The sequence below is a fragment of the Notolabrus celidotus genome, chromosome 19 (assembly GCF_009762535.1).
Source record: "Notolabrus celidotus isolate fNotCel1 chromosome 19, fNotCel1.pri, whole genome shotgun sequence".
Lineage (NCBI taxonomy): Eukaryota > Metazoa > Chordata > Actinopteri > Labriformes > Labridae > Notolabrus > Notolabrus celidotus.
Genome location: NC_048290.1, coordinates 15,625,504 through 15,640,125, shown reverse-complemented (window position 1 = coordinate 15,640,125; position 14,622 = coordinate 15,625,504). Strand labels below are relative to the sequence as shown.

General features: G+C 40.9%; 1 protein-coding gene across 1 annotated transcript in view; it reads right to left on the bottom strand.

Annotated features, from left to right (window-relative positions):
- The window catches only part of rab27b (RAB27B, member RAS oncogene family), a 70,215-nt gene extending 55,978 nt beyond the window's left edge, over positions 1-14,237 (bottom strand). The window contains exon 1 of the mRNA XM_034709444.1: positions 13,933-14,237. The gene's annotated coding sequence lies outside the window, so the exon portion shown is untranslated. The remainder of the gene's footprint in view (positions 1-13,932) is intronic.
- Positions 14,238-14,622: the final 385 nt, after the last annotated feature.

Below are 14,622 nucleotides of genomic sequence, written 5' to 3'. Positions count from 1 at the left end.
TATTCATTAATAAGCTGATAATCTCAATCTCAGGATCAGGATATCTTATCTCAGTATTAGAGCTGAAACTAATATCGATCTTCATCATCAATCAATCTAATCTCGTATGTACGTCGCTTTGGATAAAAGCGTCTGCTAAAAATTACATTGTAACATTGTAATAAGTATTTTCTTTATATAGAGTTCTAAAAGATCAGATAGCTTTGAAAAGATAACATTACTCACACCATGTTTCATAAAAACGACATAGAGGAAAAATGCAAACCAAAGTTTTACCAACACTATTTGCAGTTGCTATAATTTTACAAAAGTTTAAAAGGACTTGTTACTTTACATCAAAATGCTGACGGCTACATAAGATTAATCAGCCAGTGCTTGATTTTAAATCAATACCAGCTCCACAATCTGTGAATAAGTAAGGACTAAACACACTGATAGTAAGGTGTGTTATTAAATATATATATAATATATGAACTAGGGAGACAAGAGGCGAGGTACACAACACTACCAGTCAAAAGTTTGAACACACCTTCTCATGCAATGTTTTAATTTATTTTAATTATTTTCAACATTGTAGATTAATACTGAAGACATCAAAACTATAGTATAATCTGGTTTTACCATAATCTGAATTAAAACAGTAGTCAAATAGGGCTATCCACTGTGTACTAACCCTACCTCTGAACAACACAACTGATGGTCTCAAACACATTAAGAAGGCAAGTCATTCTACAAATGAACTCTTGACAAGGCTCATGTTTATTAGAAACCATTCCAGGAGACCACTTCATGAAGCAGACTGAGAGAATACCAAGAGTGTGTAAAGCTGTCATGAAGGAAAAAAGGGGCTACTTTATAGAATATAAAATATAAAACATATTCTGCTTTGTTTAACACTTTTTTGCTCATTAAATAATTCCATATATGTTCTTTCATAGTTTTGATGTCTTTGGTATTAATCTACAGTGTTTACAATATTGAAATAAATACAACCCCTTGAATGAGAAGGTGTTTCCAAACTTTGACTGGTAGTGTATAGATTCAGAATACTTTATTAGTCCCCGAAGGGCAATTCAGTTTTACAGTCAACCTGTCCATAGTACAAAATATACAGTAAAGGAACAAGGAAATGAATAAATAACACGTCGTGACATAAGCAACTACCACAACCAGTGACCATACAGCAGAGCGGGATGTTCGGTAGTTCCTGATTTATTCTGCCTTTAGTGCATTTAGCATCCTTATGGCAGAAGGAATAAAATAATTGGCATTGCGGTTTGTTTTTTTAACCGGAACATAATACCGTCGACCTGAGGGCATGATTTTGAATTCACTGCCAAGAATGTGTCCCGGTTGACTCAAAATTCTGTTTGCTTTCTGGAACACAATTAACATTAACACAAGTATTGAAGCAAAATGAAAAACACTAAATATAGTTTCTTAAGTAACAAATTACTTTGATAATGCAGTAACTCAGTTACAGTGGATACAATTTTAAAAAATGTAAAACTGAATATCTGACTGTATTCTTATGCCTTTACTTGTTGCCTCTTACTGTTACATATTGATCACAGCCTTACAGCCAAGTGATGATGTGACAGCAACCGAAACACTTCACCGAGGCCAACTTAAAGTGTTAAACCCTGATGGAGTCTTGTAATGCTTTTAGACAGAGCACTCTTTTTCAAATGAAGAGAGTCTAAACCATGAATACCTTTGTAATAAAGGAAGATTCATGTTATTATTCAAGAACTGTAAGATTCTGCACAGGGAAATAATCTGATATGTGAATAAGCTGATGGAAAAAAGCTTCTAAAAAACAAATCCGATATACTCAATCGTTCATTGAATGCTGAAACAACTGAGAACAAAAGCTTCTGAGATGAAAGTTTTATAAAAAAAAAAGATGTTGCCACAAGAATGAAAAATCAGTCAAAAGGTGACCAAAAGCTAATTAATATGGAATAGTGTAAATGATTTGTTGGACAACAAACCCTTTAGTGTTTGATGTTTGAACAGTATGCAGAGAAAGCTTCTATAATCTTCTGGATCCCTCAGTATACAGAGAACGTCTGCTGTTTATAAATCAACACCAGCCTCCATCATTAGAGCAGCTCCACACAGTGAGGAGTTCCTCATCATGAGAAGAAGTAATCCTGGTATTTATGAGCACAGATAAAAGTGCCCACTGAGGGAAGAGGATGTACTGCCGAGCCGATTTACCGGCCAGAAGAAGAGTATTCATTATTGATCAAACAGTCATACACAGACTTCTGTTCTCTCTCTGTAAATCCATCCATTCCTCCGTCTCAGCCTCCGACTCCGACGTGAAGGAGACTTCAGGGATGGTCTTTTGATCAGGTTCCTCTCAGGAATGGAAGTCTCAGACTTAAGAGTTTCTTGACTTTATTTTTCATGTAAAACATCCGGAAACTGACTTGCATGAACTTTTGCAGAAATATTAGTTGGTAAATGTGCTTTTTTTTCGCATCGGACATGTCTTCATCTTGTCAACCGCTTACAAGGAAATTAAATTGACGACGAAGCCGTTGAAGTACAGAGGCTGAGGTTAAGGCGATTGGTCAGTTGTAGTAAAGTTGCGGTGATTGTATAAAATTGCAAGGCCGCACAGAAATTGTGCTGATTGGTTGAATTTGCGTTGATAGTTCCGATCGCAACATCGCAACTTCCTGACCAGATCTCAATCCAATAGAGCAGCTTTGGGATGTGGTGGAACGGGAGATTTGCCTCATAGATGTGCAGTCGACAAATCCGCAGATGCTATCATGTCAATATGGACCCAAATCTCTGAGGAATGTTTCCAACATCTTGTTGAAAGTATGCCACGAAGAATTAAGCCCTAGGGATGCTTGATATTGGCTTTTCTGCCGATATCTGATATTCCGATATTGTCCAGTTCTTACCGATATCACCTGATACCGATATATTCAGTCTTTTTACACCAAAATTGTTTGGTAACGACATAACATATCTCCTATTGTGGAATTAAAACATTATGCCTAATTGTAATGTTTGTACCCCACTGGATGCATACATAAAAGCAACACGGCTTTCCAAATGTACACACTGTTTGTGCAAAATAAGAGAAAAACTTCAACTTAAGTTATGGAAAAAAGTTCCAATATGGCACTGCCATATATATTATTAGAGAGAAACATTTTGCCTCAAACAACACTACAGACAATATCAAAACAAGGAAGATGCATATCTTCAGTCCAGAGTAGTGAACAAACATAGTTCTCTTTTATTCAAAGTTCAATGAATGAGGAAATGGCCATAACTTGGCAAATAATACAATTAATAAATTATAAACTAGGCTCCATCGCCCTGCTCTCTCAAAATAGTGCAAGAAAGATTCTTCTTGAGATGGGAGATCAAATTTGATGTATTAAAGGAAGACGCCTTGTTTCCTCCTCGCATAACCAACGCTTTGCAGTCATTGCAAATTTACAATTCATAGGTGACACTTGGAAATAGTTCCAAACCACGGACATCTCATGCACAGGGCGAGCAAGCTTGTTAGCCACAGTTAGCAACCCACGAGTCTAGCGTGTTATTATTGTTGTAATACTCCATGTAAATGTCCCATGCTGCGTTCATGCAGGCTCGGAATTGCTAAAGCCTACTAAACAAACATCGGTAATAAAAACCCGATACCGATTATTCCCGATATTACATTTTTAAGTCAAAATCGGCCGATAATATCGGAGGGACGATAATATCACTCATCCCTAATTAAGGTAGTTCTGAATTCAAAAGGGGGTCCAACCTTTTACAAGCAAGCTGTACTTGATAAAGTGGCCGGTGAGTGTAGTTATCTGGTCTAATCAGCAGGCCAGTGATGTTGGTACAAGTCTCCAAAAAGCTTAGGACTCTTCAGAAAGATGTTTCAGCTAGCTCCAAAGGCCGGCTCAAACAAAGCGTGGAAAGGATCAAACCTACAAATGCATGACGGCAGAAGACAAGCTTTGAGCATCTCTCTTGTTAAAACAGACTCTGTGTTCATCCAGCTGTCAGAGTCAAACTGTTCCAGGATATTTATGACTTACACAAGCCAAAAAAAGAGAAACATACAGAGACTCAGGATGCTGCGGCTGAAACGCTGAATTTTTGTGCAGGAATGAAAGAAACCTTTGAAAGTGGAGAGAGAGCGGAGGTGATGACGGACACATGACTATGCGGACGGATTCAGAAGACAAGCTTTCTCCTCTTCAAGGAGGTCATTCAGTGACGACATGCTGAACATGCTCTGCAACATGAGCTGCAGACAGTGTAGTGAGGATTGTTACCGATGGAGTCAAGGTGCGCTCTGCTGGACAAACTATGCATTGATCACATTTCTTAACCAAAGCGTTATGGGCAATAAAACGATTTGGACAGAAGACCGCAGAAAAATAACAAGCTGCATTAATTGAGTGCAGATGGACAGCCTGTTGCACAGCAGGAATATTATCAACAGCCAGTTAGCTGGCAGTTTAGTGCCTGCGCTTGAAGTACATTCATGTCTACACCCACTGACTCAAGTGATTTAGTTCTGTAAAAATACAAATGAATAAAAACATAATATTTAAATAGTGAAAGCAAAGATAAACTCTTGTTATATCACAAAGATGAGGATAATATAGCATCTTTTGTGCAGAAGTTCCTTCATTAGACGTTCTTTTTGCTGCTAATACATTTAAATTTAAACTAATTCATTTAGTGTCCAGTTTCCTCACGCTGCAGAAATGTAACACAATCATTTAATCAAGAGTGATTTAATCCCCATCCCCAAAACAACAATTTACAGCTCCCATCTTTAATAACTCGATATATATGTAACTCTCAGTAACTCCCTCACTCTGTTATTCTGTTCCTGTATCTCCGGCCTTCCTTCTTTTAAACCCTCTCTTCTCTCCTTCTCGCCCGTGTTTATCTGACTGTAAGTTATACAGCCTGACTGGCTGCACCGAGCGAGACACTGGAGATCAAATTGTTAACCTAGATGTGTCACTCCATCTCCATCCTCCCTCCAGATGACTATGAATACAAACGCTACAAAGAGCTTCAAACAAAAACACAACTAACCAAACAGAGAAGCTCACAAAATCTAAGAAACTGATCAAACAGAGTTTATATAAACCAGGTGAATGCAGACATTTTCTTTTATGGCTTTAAATTGGAATATTAATGATATGTAGGCTCTCATTTTGATGCATGGAATCATAGAACTACAGCTCGATGGTAGATCGCCATTGGAGAGAATGAGAGCAGATAAAAGCCAAAGCAAATGTCATGCCACCGGGTACAATAATTATATCAAATTTTGACTACCTACTAGTCTATAGAATAATGCACAACATTAGCAAAATCATTGAATTAATTCGCTGAAAACTCAGAAAGACTGCTGAGAGATGAAAAGTGAGCTCCTCCTAACGGCCAGCAGGGGGAGACGCCAGCAGCAGCAAAAAATCTGACTGTGCAAAAGTCAATCAGCTAACATCTCCCTTGATTTATTACCTCAGTAAACACTTTCTTTATACGGTTTAAATGAGGTCTGTGTGAAGGTATAAAAACATATGTGATGTGCAATTGCCAAACTTCAGGCTCTCTCTCATGGACACTCTTGAACACACCTGCACTTGCTTTAAATCCTGGACTCCGGCTGTCTCTGTTCATTATTTGCTCTGTTCTGTCCTGTCATGTCTAACCTGTCTTGGAAGTTTGTTAACTCTTGTGTTTGTTTTTGTCATTACTGTTATCCCTGACCCTTTACCCCTCAAAGGCTGTGCCTTTTGTCAGGTCGTCACTGTTCTATTTGTTCTCAATGATTTACCTGGTTTTAACATAGATCAAATAAAAAATAAAAAAAACAGTTTGAGGAAGAAAAATAGATGAAAAAGTAGATAAAGAGATGAAAGATTAAAGGTTTTAAGGTGAAGGACTGAAACAGAGAAAAAAAAAATCCCACAGTGTGGCTTTAACTGTGTGTAACTAATAAAAAGAAAGTGGATTACTCCCAGACTTCAGAAGTTTAAGGACTCAATGGTGTTGCATCTGCTGGCGCTGTTTAGCTTAGCTTTGTTCACCTGTTGCTGTCCAGTCACTGCTTTAACTGCCCAACTCTCAGCAGAGATAGCGAGGACAGAAGATGACTCACTATTCAGCAACTCAGCTCCAGAAAATAAGAAAAATGATGCTATGTCGACTCGCAGCATGAAAAATGTGCAATGACGTAATGGACTCATTATCGACTACTTGATTTGTTGTTAACTCGGTCTGTCATCCATTTTGTTGACAACGTAGAATAACCATGGCACCCCAATTTTCATGTACAATAAAATGGTGATTTATTATGCAGCCTTAGTCTTAAAGCTGGGGTTGGTAGTCAGATTTAGATACACTTTTTGTTATACTGGTTAAAATGATCTTTATGTCCTGATGGCAATCAATACATAATGTGTTCTTAAAAAAGAGCGAAGAAAAGCTGCTACCTACAGCCGGAGTAAACCTGGGAAAACACCAACCAATCACCAATCACCATTTTTTGGGTGCCAAAATTTTAAACCATTCAAATCCCGTCCTGCCGTTCTGCCCGCTTCCTGCACGTACATTTCCCCGGCGTGTACTCCTCGTCCCCGTCTCCTGCCTCTGCTTCCCCTGACTCTACTCACTGCCCTTCTCGCTTGTCCTCGGGCCTGTTCCCTCTGACCCGATGAGGTGCTTTGCTCAGGACTGTAGTCCGGATCAGAGTCTAAAAAGCTCTCACCACGGGGGATCTGACAAGCAGAAGAATTAATGACATTTAGTAAGTCCTACAGAAAATGTAGATGTATTGTAGCGTCCGTTCGGACGCTGTAGGGATGACAAGCCGATTCGTGAACACGTTGAGCTTTACTAACCGGTCACTGTCGGCAGTGACCACGTCAACCAACAAAGCAACAATCCATGTTTGAATGAATGAAGAACTTTTCCTCTTGTCTCTCCTCTCTCCAGCTCACACATTCTACACCTCTCCTGATGCCTTCACTAACTGTCAACACTGTAGGAATTAAGAACATTTACACTGAACACGTTTAACAAACAGTAGAGCTGTTACAGTATTATATGTGTTATAACTTTTCTCCTGACATCATGTCACCAGTACAACTGGATAATGCTAGCATGACAGTTGTGAGTACCAACAGCAGCCATGTTTGTTTGTGTTTTTAACTTTCACTATGATAATATTTTGGTGAGGACCGTTTTTGAATCAGTCACGATCATATGGTCGCAAGTCAGCGGCGCTCGTGCATGTGAGCGGTGGGGGCGTCGTTTTGAAGGAGCTCCGAGGGGAGGAGGGGAGGGGTTAGATGGAGTCATGAGGAAATGCTAAATTCAAATTCATGCTAGTTTTCCGAGACTACCAACCCCAGCTTTAATTAGTTTAAAGACTTCTTGAATACAGTTTGATGTTAATTTTGCAAACGATGGTCCCTCTGAGAGTGAAAAAGAGGGCACAGGATATGTGGTATCACTTGGTACCTCTGCTTCACTTGTCATTAATGAAACCTGAAAAATGTCCTTAAAGCTGGGTTTGGTAATCAGATTAAGATACACTTTTTGTTATACTGGTTAAAATTATCTTTTTGTTCCGATGGCAATCAATACATAATGTGTTCTTAAAAAAGAGTGCAAAAGAGTCGCTATCTACAGCTGGGGTAAACCTGGGAAAACACCAACCAATCCATGCCATCAGGAGCCAAATCATGAAACCAATCATATCCCATCCTGCCGTTCTGCCCGCCTCCTGTGCATACATTTCATGTTTGTTTGTGTTTTTAACTTTCACTATGATAATGTTTTGGTGTTTTCCTACCGCTGAGTGAGACATGAGTTGACGTAGTGCAAAACACAAACGATGTTCTGAGGACCGGTTTTGAATCAGTCACCATCATATGGTCGCGAATCAGCAGCGCTCGTGCATGTGAGCAGCTACCAACCCTAGCTTTAAAAATGCCTGAATGTCTCAAATCAAAGTTAGCATCCAAATTAATCATGACTGCAGCTTGTAAACCAAGCAAACGTTAGCTGCTAACTAAGCATTTGAAAGCCCATTTGCTCGTCTCTAGCTCCACTCTCTCGTGGCTCCAAAACTCAGAGGCCGCCAAACTCGCAGTGAGGGACGTCCACATTTGGTCTACCATCCAAGCTTTAGCATTGATTTTGAGCTTTAAAGCTTAATGCAAATGGAGGTTATGAGGATCTAATTATCTATAAAGATTAAACAAGCAGACTACTGCTCCCTCAGTCCAGCACACAAACATCAGAGCTGCTGACAGCGGCTCAGGAGAGCACACACCGCACTCGACCCAGAGATGAGTATCACTGCAGTCTGGGCTGTCTGAGGTGGTAATCTTATCCATGCATTAATCATCTTAGGAAGGCTGAGTCCTGCTGGCTGTGGTCAATACTCTGCAGGTGGGAATCAGGAGGAGGAGGAGGAGAAGAGACAGAGAGGGACAGAGAGGGACAGAGAGGAGGAGGAGGAGGGAAAGGGCACACCGGTGAGAGAGAGCGGTCCCAGAGTTAAAAGGTCAGAGGGAATCATCACAGACGAACACCTCTCCTGTTTCTCACCGGCTGTGACTCTCTCTCTCTGGATGAACCTTAAAAGTACAACTGATTGTTAAAGCATCACCATGGAAACTGCTGCTACTCCTGAGGAAACTAAATGACAATGGCTGAAGAGGTCCTCACGCCTGAACATGTAGCAACACATTCCACATTAATGTTATCTCTAATAGGAGGCGGGATGGAGGAGGAGGAGGAGCAGAGGAACACGAAATTCTGCATAACAAAGAGGAGGATGTGTTCTTAGGAAGTGTTGTGTAAAAAGTTCATCTTAAAAGTTGATACCAAAATATAAAATTCTTCTTGATTCAACTTTTGTTAATAACTTTTGATATTTTTTGTAAAGGATGTTAAATAGACGTACTCAGGGTCGAGATTTGAAGGCCAAGGCAATCCATCTTTATACACCGTGAGAGCACTGATCTTTCTGTAGTGATTGCACTTTAGATTGAACATCTCCATCTGTAGAATAATCTGTTTTGAATGAACAGTGATCAGATTTATTTGTCCCGCTTTTAATCAGTTAACCAACCAAATCCAATTTGTTGATTTGAATCCCTGAGACTTTGTTTTTCGACGTGTGATTGTGTGTAGAGTAATGCAGGAAAAACAGCAAGGCAGAATGAAAACTTTACAAATCAAGTCTCAAAAGGACCCTTCAGAGTTCCTCATTTACAAAGATTACACTCATCAAATTATCCTTGAATTTAACAGACACAGACACAGACAAGTTTCAATGAAACTTGTAGAAACACTATCGAGCAGGTTCAGAAACTTCATCTCCCTCTATCCCTCTCTCCAACACAGTCTCAGCTGATGTGTGTCTAACATGAGTCTGGTCCTGCTGGAGGTTTCTGCCTGTTAAAGGAAGTTTGTCCTTGCCGCTGTAACTTGCTAAATGCTGCAAAGTGCTCTGCTCATGGTGGATTAAGATGAGATCAGACTGAGTCCTGTCTGGAAGATGGGACTGGATCTTATCCTGTCTTGATGTTGAGTCTTAATATAACATAGAGTACGGTCTAGACCTTGATTGATTGCTAGTTTCCCTGCAGGCTCTGTGATCCTGTGTGTAGCTGTGTTTTATGGATTATGCTCAATCTGACTGTTTTTCTGCAGGTTTTCTTACCTTTAGTCCAGTTGGGTTGTCAGGACTCAGATTACAGTTCAAACGACCAGGAAGTTAGTCACTTCAAAACATCCCTACATATAACGACTCAACCAGAGCAACGAGTGAAGCAGGTATGTGGACGTTAACCTGCAAGGAGAACCGCACGCTGGTGGGGCTAGCTCTGCTAACTGTAGCCATACTCTGCAAAATAATCTGACACTGTTAACCCAAAGACTCTGTGATCAAGTGCTGAGCCGTGTTAAATAAATCATTCTCAATCTTGACAGCTTCAGCTTTAGACTAGACGGCTGGTAGATCTCTGTTTAAACGAGGAGGAAGTCAGCCACTTCAGAACACCCCTGCTTAAGATCCAGACATACAATGAGTGAAATCCTTAATCTATTTCAAATGTTCAGTGAAAATGAGTGAGATCTAAATCAAACTTTAAAATTAAATGTGTAGTTTGGCAGAAATTTGGATTGTCCAATGTTAGATCTAAAACCTGCAGACTGACAGGCTGTTGCTGTTTACTTTTCAGCTGTTAGTTTTGTTCATGTTGAGTAAATTATAAAGTTGTTTTCATTAAATGTGACAGAATTAACTACAGCATCAAGACTGAATAGAAAAACGAACTCCTGTCAGTGTCTTTCTTCGTCTTTGTTGATTACTTCATGTTTCTCTAAGAATGAGACAAATGAAAAGCGACTGAGTAAAGTGATTCCTTCAGTGTAGAATAGAACCAGCAGAGATAATAAACCTTTGAGCTGAATGTAATCTGTAGTTTCCATTATGAGTCCATCAGCGAGGCTTCAGCATGGATTGATGTTGAAGACGTAAAACAATGAAGCTGCCGGCAGCTCATTAATGTGGAGCTCATCATCAAACCAATAACGGCTGCTTCACTAATTACGTCCGCTGCTCCGTCCCTGTGTACAAACTGATTCATGAATCAGTCTGTGTGGGGTGGAGGGAGGTACTCGTTACCGGTACAGTGACGGGACAGCTGCTCATGTATGGATTTAAAAATATCATCACTCATTTAGGGAAACATGTTTCGTTGGATTAGAACCAAGAAGCAGAGACGTGATTTGATTTGTAACTAAACACTAAAAGAATCAAAAAAAGCTGTAGAAGAAAAGAGCATGAAACAGCTTCCTTATCTGCATAAAGACTGCAGCGGTCACATGATGTAAATGTCACAACCCCACCCACTCACTTCAGGTGAATTTCCTGAGTATTACCTGCTGTGCACATGCATCAACTCAACCTGAATTCTTGTGGAAATTTTACCATGGGGCTGGCAGGAAACAGTCTGGGTAAACTTTGTTTGTATGTGCTCACAAATGCAGCTCATACTGAAAATTTCAGGGATTCTTTTTAGGATTTTAGAGCATGTATGGAAACAGCTACTGTGGCATTGCTCATTGGTTCCTAGATTGTGGCTCTGAAACCTTAAGTTTAGCATTTAAGCGGCCATCATCTTGCTTTTTGGAGCCTACAGTGAGCATATTTGAACAGGTGGGTAGGGCTGGAGTTGCAAAAAAGGTCATCAGACATGTTCAATACTTCAGTGGCAACGTCTCTCACATAATAAGGGTGACAGATTTTAGAACTCATTAGTTTTGAATATCTTTAGGTTACGAGTTTCTGCATAGTTAGGGCAGGCTGGCTAAAGTTAGCTGTTAGCAAGGAGGCTAAAGGCCCGCCTCAACTCCACGTTTGCATCAAGCGGTAACCTCCGGTCTCAAAATATGAAGTCCATGCGCAAGTATGATAAACTGCAATTAATCGAGCATCCACTTGAGGCTGGCTGCAGAAACAACATGGACACCAATTCCAAAAAGACGATCTTTGCAGCATTAATAAACATGTTGGTTGCCTGGTTCAAAAAACAGCTTGGCTCTACGTAGCTAATCTCTCTATCACACGACTGTTCAGAAGGTATTAAGATTACGAGTTTTGCCCAAATAAGGACATGACTGACTTGACTGACAGACGGGAACTCATAGCTGTTGGCTCGGAGGCTCAAACCCCACCTCTTTACCTCACACTAAGTTAGGTTGAGTTCAGCATTACGAATATGGAGCCCGCCGGCCATTGGCTTCAAAACAGCGCTAAGGAACAGATGGGTGACATCATAGATACTATGTCCATTATTTAAACAGTTTATGCTTCAAACTCATCTTCAGAAACTAATAGGTGACTTCACTGAGACTACAGTCTATGATTTATGTTCGCACTTATTAGCAGGTGTTTGTTTCTGCACTCTTAAACATGAATTATTAGCTCATTATGTTTTTGTCTTTGACTTATCTTTGGCAGCTTGGGTATGTATATGTTTTTAGCAGAACTTCATATTAATTAGATAGGTCAGTCAAAGATAGACCAGAAACAGGTAACAGAATGGTGGTCCAGTCACACATTGGGCAGAGAGGACTTTTTGCTGTTGCAAGCATGACTTTAAATGGGGCGCAAGCTCTCCAAACCAGGCTAACAGACCCCTCAGGTCTCAGGGTTGTTGTTGGCTCTCTCTGCTGAGACACTATTTTTACTTACTAATGAGCAAACTAATGAACGAGCTCAGGGAATCAGATAACTAATATTTTTAACTCCTTGCTCCTCTCCTGCAAACTCCTGACAGTCAGCTGTCTTCATGTAAAACTCAGGCAGGGTTGGCCCGCCCATAGGAGGTGGCGCTTGCACCCTAAATCAGGGAGGAAGAAAATTTGAAGATAATAGAAAAAAGATAGCAAGATTTTTTTCGCTCTTTTTTAAGAACACATGATGTATTGATTGCCATCAGGACATAAAGAACATTTAACCAGTATAACAAAAAGTGTATCTAAATCTGACTACCAACCCCAGCTTTAAGTGTATGTGATGTGATTGTAGGTGGAGTTGGTTACAATACAAGAGGGACCAGTTGAAATCATGCCTAGGGCAGGGTTTCACAAAGTGTGGGTCAGGACCCCCTGGGGGATCACAAGACACAAATGGGGGGGTCATGAGATGTCTTCCAGAATGTATTTATCTCAAATTAGTACATTTCACCCATCATAGTAAAAAATATCAACAAAAATAGTAGCTACACTTGAAAATAGAAATTGTAATGAGTTCGCTGCCTTCCTTTTTGCCAGATGACTCCTAAGTTTAGGGTTAGTGAACAGTTAATGATCAAAAGCATCAGTAGCAGCAGGTTAATTCATAAGGAACAGGAAACAGCCACATGATCATATAGGTAGGCTAATTTTCTGCAGACCGGCTAAAAGAAGCCACATTTAATCACTTTTAGGTACAGTGGGGGTCACCAGTCTTTGGCACCTATATTTGGGGGGTTCGCAGGCTGAAAGGTTTGGGAACCCCTGGCCTAGGGCACCAAGTCAGTTAGTGCCTGCTCTGAACTCAGGGTTCAAACCAATGAGTGGAGTCATGGTGACTTAGTCCCTTTCATACTCTATGGTTTACTAGAAGGTGCTGGATGGGGTTCAGACTAGACAACCTGAGTAGAACACTCAAGTTTGTCCAAATCAAGGCAGAAGAAATGCCTCTTTTATTTTCACCAGCTTTGTGCAGGGAGGCAATGACATGATGAAACAGGGAAGACAAAAACGCAAACTGTTGCAACATGGTTACACTCCTTAAAACCACCTTCAGGGAACAAAGATGCCAAACAGCTCCACACTGAAGAGGAGACTCTTTGATTTCAGGCTCATTCACACCAACCAGGTGAATCATGATGTCACGATCTCACACGTGCACGCAAACCCACACATACTCCTGCTACGAACACGCTGATCCAGGTCATCTACACGCACGCATGCACGCATGCACGCACGCACGCACGCACACACACACACACACACACACACACACACACACACACACACACACACACACACACACACACACACACACACACACATACACAGCAGTCATTTGGTTAAGCTGCAGAGAGGTGCAGCTCTTTGCATGTGCAGCATCTGATACAGCACTGTGTGGTTTGGAGGCTGCAGACACTTTGCTCCTCAGCTGCTCCTCCAGCAGCAGCAGCCCTGCGCCGGGGCTATGACTCATACCGCCTTCCTTCCACTGATGCTGGACACGACAATAACACGGAAACGCACCACAAAACAAGCCCCATCTGCACCAAAGCACGACCCGGACCCGAAGACAGTCCAGGAAACTGTCTTTCTTTCCACTTTAGTGCTTACCTCTCTTTGACGTTGAAGAAACAAACTCAGATCTTCCTCTCAGGTGTCTGCTGCTGCTGCTGCTGCTGCTGCTGCCGGTCCAGTTCGTCTCCTCCTCCTCCTCCGAGTCGTCGCATCTCTCCCCCGGTCCTGATGGAGGAGGAAACCCGCGCAGAGATCACTGAACCCGGCTGGAGCTCTGCAGACTGCGGAGTGAGGGTGTTTCAGGCTGAGGAGGGCTCCAGCGTTCCTCTGAGAGTCCAACTAGTCTGATGGATGTCGCTTCGGCTTCCTCGAGGGGTGGAGGTTTGACGCTCGTGATGCATTCAGTGGCTTCTCAGTAACTCGGATTTTGAATCTTTAGTGAAAAAAAGTTATTTCCAAGCGCTTCAAAGATTAAAAAAAAATGTTACTAAGAATAAAATGTGAAGCCTAAGGTTCAGTTTATACTACGGTGGCCCTGAAGGACAAAATTAAATTTTGGAAAATATTTTTACATTTTATAAAACAAAATGACATCAGCAAAACACTTTTACCAAGGCCAAAACAAGTTTACATTTAAGAAACAAATTTACAAAAGATCAAACACTTTTACAAAGTTGGAGACAATTTTAAAAACGAAAGAACATTTTTACTGTTAAGTCTAACTCCTGAGTCTGACTCCGTTTATCCTGAGGCGATGTGGTCTGAGGCCGTTTCATCTGAATTCTG